At 42.2% G+C, this 10,484-nt stretch overlaps 1 long non-coding RNA gene across 1 annotated transcript in view; it reads right to left on the bottom strand.

Moving 5' to 3' along the window:
• LOC118522108 (uncharacterized) overlaps positions 1-9,958 on the bottom strand; it is a 110,434-nt gene extending 100,476 nt beyond the window's left edge. Inside the window, exon 1 of the long non-coding RNA XR_004910467.2 lies at positions 9,900-9,958. This is a non-coding gene — a long non-coding RNA (uncharacterized LOC118522108). The remainder of the gene's footprint in view (positions 1-9,899) is intronic.
• Positions 9,959-10,484: the final 526 nt, after the last annotated feature.

Below are 10,484 nucleotides of genomic sequence, written 5' to 3' on the forward strand. Positions count from 1 at the left end.
AATGATGCTAAGAAATTGGGTGGCATTAGAGTAAGGGCTTGGAATGGCTTGTATGAAATTCTTTTCATGAAAACATTTGCTCTTTTGGAGAGCATACCATAGGTTGCTTCTGAATAATGAGACAAGTTCTATAGCCCAACCAGGTGGGAGAAGTCTATCACTTGCTAGATCTGTTATAGAGTTGTGTATCCATTTGCCTAAAAAACTTTCTTAGGAATTTCAGTGTATTATTTTTGCTATTACTGTCTTAACGATAGTGACAGAACGTTTAAACCCCATTTAGCTCCTGACTCTCTATGTGGAAAAACTATTTCTCCCCCCATATGTAACTTTGTCCATTCATTAATTGTCCTGCTGCTTGCCTAAGTTTATTTACTGCCTTCTAAATATGTATTGTAATTTATCCTCCTAGTCCCACGGGGAGCTGATAAAATGTAAAACTTTATATAATAGGAGCAGCCACAAATATTTTAATATCCAGGGCTGCTTCTGAATCCTAATTTTGCAGATGGCGTGAAGCTCATTTTATAGCAGCTATTGAAAACTAATAAATGCCAGCCACATCACTCAGCGTTGTCAATAATCCACCAGATTGTGTGCCCAGGGAGGCAGGGGAGCCAGGAGCAGCTCCCAGCCCTTCCCTCACCAGCCTCCAGCAGCAGACCCCATTGCTACCTTGCCTTATCAGAGGCCACAATTCTATTCAGGTCAGCAATGAGCGGCGTCTTTTGGAACTTCTAATCTGCCAGCGGAGAGATGCTCTCAAGAAGGCTGTCGCTGCACGGAGCACGCAGGCACCCCTCCCCGGGGATTTGTGCTCCTCCAACACAAGAGATGAGCAAAGGCGGAGCAGCGGCGAGGCTACCGCCAAACTGGGCAGAGGCTGAGAAGTTGTTAAGAACAGAGTACCTCTGTCTCCCCCAGATTCATATATTGAAGTCCTAACGGCCGATGTGATGGTATTTGCAGATGGGGCCTTTAGGAGGTGATTTGGTGGAACAGTCATGAGGGTGGGGGCCCCGGTGATGGGATTAGCGCACCTTCTAAGAAGAGATTCAAGCTCTCCCTCTTTCTCTAAAGGCACGAGCAAAGGGCCTGGGAGCACACAGCAAGGTGGCCCTCTTTAAGTCAGGAAGAGGGGCCTCACCACCACCACCCAACCGAGCCGGCACCCTGATCTTAGACTGCCAGGCCCCAGAACTGTGAGAAAACTACTGTCTGTGCCGAAGCCACCCAGCCTAGGGTACTTTGTTACGGGAGCCTGAACTGACGAGACACACGTCACACGCCCTTTGTTTTAGGATTCTTTTTTCCTTTTCAGTTAATTATCCCTTTAAGGAAAAAAAAAAAAAAAGCACAGAGGATGAGAGAACAGTAAGGAGGTCAGAAACTGAGTGCATGTCTCACTTACACCTCCGTTCTTTGTTTCACCAAATAGTGATCAAGTCCTTACTGTGTTACAGGCATGAGGCAAGATACACATATATATGCATTATATTATTATGTAGATACATTTTTTAAAATTACATATATCTATATTAACTGATATTTAGTTAGAAGTTACCCAGGGATTCCCAAGTAATCCCTGCTTTCCAGGAACAGTCCAGAGGGGATGTTCTAACAGCTGCGAGTCTACCAGCAGGCAGCGCGCTGAGAGAATGGAAGCAGGGAGAAAGAGAAAGGATTTCCAGCCTCCGCAAGTCTGGGGAAGGAGGGAGACATCCAGAGAGACCCCGGGGGAGCTGCCAGGGCAACTGGCTGCTGTGTGCAGCAGGTGGCCGGCTGGCCTCTTGGTCCTGAGGAGTCCCTTCATGTCAGCCAAAGCAGTGGCCAATTCCCTCCTCTTCTCCTCGTCTGTGCCTCATGGAGCTGGTTGCCCTCTGGTAAAATGTCTTTGCTTTCCCCTTTTAAGGCTGCCCTGCTGTTTGCTTGAACTGGATTTCATCTGGATGCAAATTCAAAAAGAGCATGAGGGTAATCTGCTTTTAGGCAGTCCCGGGAGATGGTCTGCTAACGGCTGGGCAGAGCAGCATATCAAGTCAGTTTGATGAAATGTGTTAGTTCAGAGAAGTCAGAAAACATCTGGTCCCAGAGCACCTTGGATGCAGAGAGCAAGTAAATGGTCCTATTGAGTTTTGTCTTCAGACTCACCCACGTTACCCGGGTGTGTGAGCTAAGAAGAGGAAGCCCAGACGCAAGAGCTTTCTGGGTGGGGCGCCTGGCCTTAAATAGTCTTGAGTTTTTTTTACAGAAGAAATGTTTGACACATCTATCATAATCTTTCCATTGTGAAGCTCGCTTATACCCAGAAGCAAACTCAAACTGACCTTCTATAACATTTAATCTTTTTGTGGTCTGCCTTCCTCCCTCCCTCTTTCTTGCTTTTGGATTTATGCAAAGAGATGTGAAATAAATGAGTCAAAATATACTAAGACACATGCTGCTGCGCCTTGACAGGAAAGAGGTCATTTTCTTCAGTGACACGCATCACATCTTTCATGCCAGACAGGGTCCCCACAGTGCGGAAGACCCCTGATGTCACCAGGAGCACAGCAGGTAACGACCTCAGGATGTGGTGTGGAAGAACCACCGAGGCTGGCTGGAAGTCTTCCCATCAAGTCATACACTAAAGCTCTCTAGAAAGCTTTGGGCCTGACTCAGGGCAATGATGGAAACTGGATGCCTAGTGGAAAAGATCTTTTTTTGTAGAAAGAACTACAAGGTGTTAGCCCTGGAAGGGACAAGAAAGATCATCTGGTTCAGCCACCTTGTACACAGGAATGGAAATGAGTCCCAGAAGGGTTAGGGGATTTGCTCAAACTCATGGCAACTAGTTGTAGGTACAGCTAGGATGAGAATCCAGAACAGAATGGAAGATGAGAGTCATTAATATTCTGGATATCCCAGTAAAGCAGTCAAATGTGCCTCTTTATAGTTAGCTGCAAAACGCTGACAATTTCCCTCTGTTCAGAGATACTTAAAAAAGTGGTGTCTCAACTAAGTGATATAAATATGTATCTCTCACCACTTTACTCAGTGGATCAAATGAGATGATGCTCTTGCTAGCATATGGTCATCTGGTGCCTCGGGGATCACACATCCATCATGCTATGGATTTGGTAGGAAAATGTCTGAGCAAGAACCTGGGAACATTCACCTGGTGGACCAGGCTAAGTGGGATGGGATCTTGACATAGCTGAATAGACAGTCCAAAAAGGCTGTCTAGAAATTCGGGAGTTGTTTAGCAATAGTTTGCCCTAGGGCTATGGTTTTTAATACAACCAAATATGTGTTTATAAATATATAATACAAAGAGTACATAAAAATACATAGACTAAATAGAGTATATAAGAATTATATGGATACTGTCTTACCTATTTTAGTTTTTGAGAGAGCATGCATACTTGAATTAGCCTAAATTAAATGCACAGGTGATACCACTTGACTGCAATATTACTTATGTTTAAGGTAAGTGAAGATTAAAACCAATACATGTGGGACCCAGTGTCACCACCAGAACAAATCCTAGCATAGGGCCTCGTACGTACATTCAGCAAACATCAACTATTGTCCTGCTTATGGCAATTGAAGTTCAGTACCCCAAAGAATGGGCCACGGGTCTCTGGGCATCTGTGTTTGAATGGGAGGACTCCAGCCCTGGAAGACTGGCAGGAAGACCACAGCATCCTGGTTTTCTAACAAGGGAAGGTTTCAGTGTGGTCCTATCTTACAAGGGGCCAGGGACTAAATAGAAAAACTGTCAAAACTAAGGAGAAAGCCCAAAGCTAGAGGCCTGTCCCTAGGGTTGGGCCACTAAGGTTAAGTCGAACTATAAGATGGGTAACCAGAAGTCCAGAGAAAGTCAGATACCCCAAGATCCTTGACAATAACCCATCACCTTGTGTCGTTCTATAAGAAAAGGCCACAACAGAGGCCAGTAGCCATGGGGAAACTTGGGTCCCAAGCCTGGGAAGAGGGGGCCTTAACTCCCCGGCCACCTGATCTGGAATGCATGTAATCCGATGATCTGGGAAACATGATCTTCAAGCATGTAATCTCTATAGTTCTATGAAGAGGCTTTCTTGCTAGCATCATTATTCATGGAGAAAGATGGAGCAATGGGCTTTCTAGTACATGTAAAACTCAGGAGACACGAGGTTCTAAAGCATTCCAGAGCTACAACAATGAGCAAGGTGGTTCATTGGTGGCAACACACTAGAAACAAATGATAGCTATACTTTGGAATAAGAAAGGGCTGGTGAAAAACATTTATTTCTGTCTGAACACTGAGCTGTATACTCAAGCTCAATTTGTAACCTTATTCAAGCCAAATGAATTCAGTGGAGGAATTTTTTTTTTTTTTTAGGTAGCAAATTTTACTGTATTTAAAATAATCATCTTAGGTAAGTGAAGAGTTGATAAATGATCTCAATCTGCATACCGCCTTGTAAGAGCAGAGCTGTGTATAATTACAAGATTGCCCTGGGGGGCTGTTGCTTTACTCTGCTGAGTGAGAAAGGCAAGGCTTTGTGAAATGGGAGGCCAGGGCTCTTGGTGGTGAAGCAGGAGGGATTTCTTCTCCCCCACTCCTCCATTCTTTGTCACTGGGGCTGCCTGAGAAACTCCCCCCAAAAGGAACGGTATTCTCAACTCTGAATGAATCTAGAGGACATGCCGGAAGATTTTTTTTTTATATGTGCACACACACAAAGTTGCCACAAAAGGGGTACCAGCATAGAACTATTTAAAAGATGCAAGGTCAGATTATTCAAAATCCACTGAAAAGACAACAATTGCAATGAGAGGGAGAGTGAATTTAAGTGGAACTGAGAGAAACAAAAAAATGCTGCAGAAAGGTGAAAGCAGCCCGGGGAAAAAATTTTGTCACCCACCATCGTGAGCTGTGCACTTCCCCTCCTTGTGCTCAGTTCTTCCATGAAATAGATTCTTTCCTCGGCTTCCACCTCTCTTGGCCCTTCAGCATTCATTAGGCTTTCTCTTTTGGCCTACTGGATTTCTCTTTCAACACTGCCCTACCAACGGAAGAATATTGAAGGTCCTGTGATGTACCTTTGTTTCCCAGTGACAGCCAAGAGCTAGAGCTTCAAACTCCAATGTTTTCAGGGAATAGGAGATTAGAGGTACAAAAAAAAATTAGAGAACTAAAGCTCTTGATTTTGTTCTGAAATGGATGTGGGCACAACGTCCACTTCTTCACATGGCCCTGCCGCTCCCATTGTAATGCGAGCCTGTTCAGTCTATATTAAAATCAGATCACGCACTTCACTTAAATGTTTATGGAATGTTTGGGATATAATTCTGTAAATTCCAAACTGCTATACAATTGTGTATACTAAAATTCTTTGGAAACTGAGTGGTTCAGGAAAGCAATTGCCTGGTGACTTTCTGGGAGTCATATAGAAGACCCCAGATCAACCCCAGAAAATATTACTCTTAAAATTCTATCACACCAGATGAGACTCACCATGGGGCCATTTTTGCTTGGCATTCTCTCTGGATACTATGGAGCAGACTCTTACTTTTTTTCCTCAAATTTATTCATTTCTTCTTCTGATAGACTCCCCCTGAATTTTAGCATGGCACATGGTTGTCCATACAAAAAAAAAAAAAGGTACATTTTATGGGTTACCTAACTGCTGTATGTGGCCAAGTGGCTAAATTTTAACCTATGGACAGTAAGCAGATCTATCTTGCTTTTATGGCTGAGAAGCAAATGAGAAGGCAGGAGCTGGAGCGGCCATTTTGGATCAAAGGAACTATTAGAGGAGATTTGCTCAATGTTAAAGGAAAGAAAACGCAATACTGTGTTGAAGTATTGGGTGAGGAGTCAGAACCCCTGGAAGGAGTTCTAATCACTTTGCTTACTAATAAGGCATAGGACTTTGAGAAAGTCATTTAATTTCTTAAGCATTTCAGGATCTTCATATATTCAATCACGGCAATAAGAAGGGCTCTAACTATCTCACAGGGTTACTGTGGAGACTCAATGAGGTCATTCACGTAGGAGCTATTTGTAAAGATCTTTTTAAACAGCAGTCCGTTATGGCTGATAAAATTATAAGCAAAATAAGTTCTATCCTTTTGAGTAAAAGCAGGTATTTGGAAGCACATATTTTATAGGAAAAGTTTCTCAATTCAGTCCTCTGGAAACTTGCCTGTTCAAGAATAAAAATACCAGCAGGACAAATAATTTGTTTCCAATGTCCTAAACTTGCCCAAATTATTAGTGGTCTTCTGGTGACCCTATATTTTTCCGTGCAAAGGCAGGTTCTGCTGTCACCAGCAACAGATGATTTCCCATTCTGACAAATCTGATGAAGAAAATGATTCTGCCAGGAATCAGACAGATGTCTAACGGCTGTATCAATGTGACAAGTTGATTGTCATGGTGGATGTCTGTGCGACTGTATTTGTGAATTTGAAATAGAAGATCCCTAATATTGAAGAGCTTGATGGCAGCTGTCTGTGATTCTACTTCCTAAATGTGGTCTACTTTCATTTCAGAATGGCCTAGTTCAGCCTTCATATAGCCAACAAGATGTGCATCCTACTGATGCTTACAGAGGCTTGTCCTGAGTATAGCATCTAAAGGCTGACACATTACCGGACCTTCTGCTTAGTTCTCAATGCAAAATTGATGCTTACTCAATTTTAACCCAAAAAACATTTCCCATGGAATAAGAGGAAGGAGAAACCAAAGTGATATCTTGATTGTCATATACCATTGACATAACCTCAAAACTAGGCACAGACTCCTAAAATCTCAGACTACAATATAGATGATATTTTCCTCTAATTGGCCACATGCTGAAGATGGCTCAAATCCTTCTTATTCTAGCTGGACAGACGCTAGGAGTGTCATTCTACTAAAAGCAGAGGACCTACCTGGTCAATGGTTCCCTTGTCTTGTACATAATTTCATAGTTTAGAAGTTAGAGGCAGCAACAAGGAAAATTTTTACTTAACTCCCAATTTTGACCAACAAAGACTGGGCTAGTGACATGAAAATGATAGAAATTTTGGCAGAAATTGATCCTATCATCTTGAAATTGGTCATACCAAAGGAATATTTAATCAGGGACAGATTCTAAAGTTTAAAGTTTCAAAGTTTCAAAGCAAATTTGTATAAATACAGAGAAATAAAGTAAGTTATCTACTCATAGATGTATTTTGGGGCTCCCCCCTCAACAACGGTTCATTTTTCTAAGAACTTTGTCTGTTAATGATCCCATTAATAACTGCATCCATTAATGACTTTGGACCAAGAGATCACCCTGGGCTACCACATTTGTACCCCATAACCTGAATCAAGGATGACCGCCAACCCAAAGCCAACTAATCCATGAAATGGCTAATTGTAAGGTTTTAGTTGGTACACTCTACAAACTGAAAGGTCATAAACAATCAGAAGCACATTCTGTAACACAGCAAGCCAAAGTCCATTCCTGCTGACGTTAGAGGGGAGTTGAGATTAAGAGTAAACCAGGGAAGTTCATTTGTTTAGAACTGAACAGATGGCAGATGGCAGTAAGGTGTAGAGAGGTGGGAGAAAGAGACAAGCTAGAACACCAGATTCTACAGGACTGGAACTCTTCTGTTTGATTCACGGATAGATTTCCATAAATATGTACTGACTGGGAAAGATAGGGAGAGAGATCTCAGGACCTCAGTTCCTGACTCTAGGATCCCAAGCTTCAGACCCCATGAAGACCAGCTGGGCTTCGCTTTATGCCCATGGGTGTCTGTGATTGCCAGATGACAGCTATCAACCATGAATGGTCTTTCTGGTTTCTGTTTTTGTTTAGTTTGAGCTGGTTAGAGTGGTATTTGTCATTTGTAATCAAGGGATCTTTATGTGTCTAGGTATGTCCAAAGACTGTAAAGCAGAAAACAAAGTCTCGATTGTCACTTTAAGGGCCCTCTCCTTAAATTCTGCTAACCAGAATCATTCTCTCTTATGGCTGATGCTTCAGGAAACCTTCTTCCAATATGGAATCATTTGCAACCTGCCACCCAATGTATTCTTGGCAGCCAGTAGCCTAATTACGGTTCCTTTAAAACGTTTTCCCATGTCTCTTCCCAACTGAGGTTCTGCGCCTCAGAAAACATTCATATATTATCATTCTCCCAAGTCTTTGATCAGAAACTGTACTCAACTTTTTAAAAAAAGGCTTTCTCCAGCTCAGATGCAACAATCCAGAAAACCACAATTTTCCCACTACAAGGATTCGAAGTCCAAATGAATCAGTCTAACTATGTCACCATGGGCACCAGAGACACCAGAGCTAGGCAACCTGGAATCTCACATTTCCACAACACAAATGGGAAAGTCCTTTCATTTATCACTGAAGATTCCATACCCACCCCTGGAATGTAGCAAGAGGGGAAACCCATGTAATTACACTATTCTTACTTTTTTCACCAAACTCCGATTATATTATTTGGTGATACCAAGTTTTGGGATATTTCTTTATTGTCAAAAATGTCAAAGTAACTGACCCTTTTTCTATTAGGTCTTCTTACTCTAGGCCAAAAACTTGTACTCATTTAGATGATGCCAACTGGGAAATGGGCCTCAATTTTAAATTGGGGCTATCAGCCTTGTTGATGATTTCTAAGAATCCTTCATTTCTGACTATTTTATACAATGTATTAAAACCTAGGAAGATTAAATAGCAAGTGAAAAATCGAGGGCATAGCCTCCAGTGGCTATGGCTTACCTAGGTCTACTGTGATTGGAACCATATGGATTACATTTATTTGGGAAGGAAACTGCCTGCTCATTAGAGCAGCTCACATTTTCTTCACGGGATCTTTTCAAAAGCTAAAGAAGGGACAAACTGAAACATCTAAATCTGGCCTGACCGGTTTAGAGATTTTAAAGCTGAACCAGATTACCAGTCTCTGTCAATTGTGGGCAGATGCCAGGAAAGCCAATGGGAAGAGAATCAACCTATTTGTACTGATCAACAATTCCCACCAGATTCTTGTTTCTTCAGTGAGAGCTCTATCTCTTTATGGTAACATACAGCTGCTATTGTCACCATGTGATCTACTGCCCTTCAAAATCCCTGTTTGCTCTCCAGTTTCTGGAAACTGATGTTAGAAGAGGAAGTTATCAGTGTGACACTTGAGTTGTCTGAACAGAAGATAATCAAGTGTGTCTCCTCTCTCCCTTTGCTCTTCCTCCCTTCTTCACTTGCTACCTTCCTTCCCCTTCATCTACTTTTCATCAGCTTCTATGGTCCAGAACTCCTTGTATTCTTTTTAAAGAGAAATTCAACTTTTAAAAAAAGGCATTTTAAAAGAAAAATTAGGCAGATAATTAAAAGCTTAACTTAAGACTGTTTGCCAAGTCTAACTATACTGGAGTAGGTTGCCATACTCTAGCTGGCCCAGTCCTCTTAAGGTTAGCAAGGCTACGGACTAAACACAAAGATCTGGGGTTGTTAAGTAGGTTTCTCTTGATGTTGATTCAATGGAAGAAGGTACATCAGCATTTGCTGCTTGGAAAATCCTATAGGCAACTCCCAATCAGGACACCATAGACATGCTAACCAAACCTGACAGCAACTCTCCTCCAACCCAGCTCATTTTAAATGCATCCATTGCCCCTTACCAAGCCCCAAAGTCTCTGGGTATCAAAGGAACCAATGCCAAGGCAAGGGTGGTCAGCTTGGATAGAAACCCTAGGAGACAATTGGAACCCTGCACACTTGTGACCGACATAATGAGCCACTGGATGGCACTGTGGATCCATGCAAATGTGTATGGAAGGACATTTATCTTTCTTTTAAAAAGGCTGTTTAGCCTTGACAGGTAATTTGGCACATTTTGAGTTGATATGTGCCAAATGATTTGGCAAATATTTCACTTACCTCTGAAAATAGGCACACCTGCTGTTCTGGCCTTCAGGGAATAGGAGGAGGGTAGCTTTCTCTCCTTCTTCCTGTTATTGCTAATTTCAGAACCTAAAACAAGATTTTGGTCAAGGATACAACAACCCCATTTTAAGCGTAGTGCCATGTTTCAAATGAATAAGACAAGTTCAGTGTTACTTATACAACTAATCTCTTCAGTCTAAAGAAAGCATCTCTTCATCTTACCAGTGTGGTCCAATCTGCCAGTAGCTGGCTCATCTGGCTCATGGCCAGATGCATGGGATTTTGTTGAAAAGCTATGCCCCTTATTGGTCCTCCAACCAAGAGCTTCTAGGAAAATTTGTTTCCAAACTTTCCCGTTGTATGAGAATTCTTTGCCAATGTTTAATGTGCTTACTATTAGGAAAACCTAAGCAGTGTGAGAATGTCTCTTAAGAAACATCTAAGCTGCCTCTTGTCCATCAATAAACCACTGCTTTGTGGAACATTATGATGACAATGACAAGTGCACATTCCATTTCCACTGGGGAAGATAAATGGCAGGCCAGGCATCACTGTAACATGCTACATGTTAGGCAAACT

This window comes from Halichoerus grypus, chromosome 2 (assembly GCF_964656455.1).
Source record: "Halichoerus grypus chromosome 2, mHalGry1.hap1.1, whole genome shotgun sequence".
In the NCBI taxonomy this organism is placed as follows: Eukaryota; Metazoa; Chordata; class Mammalia; order Carnivora; family Phocidae; genus Halichoerus; species Halichoerus grypus.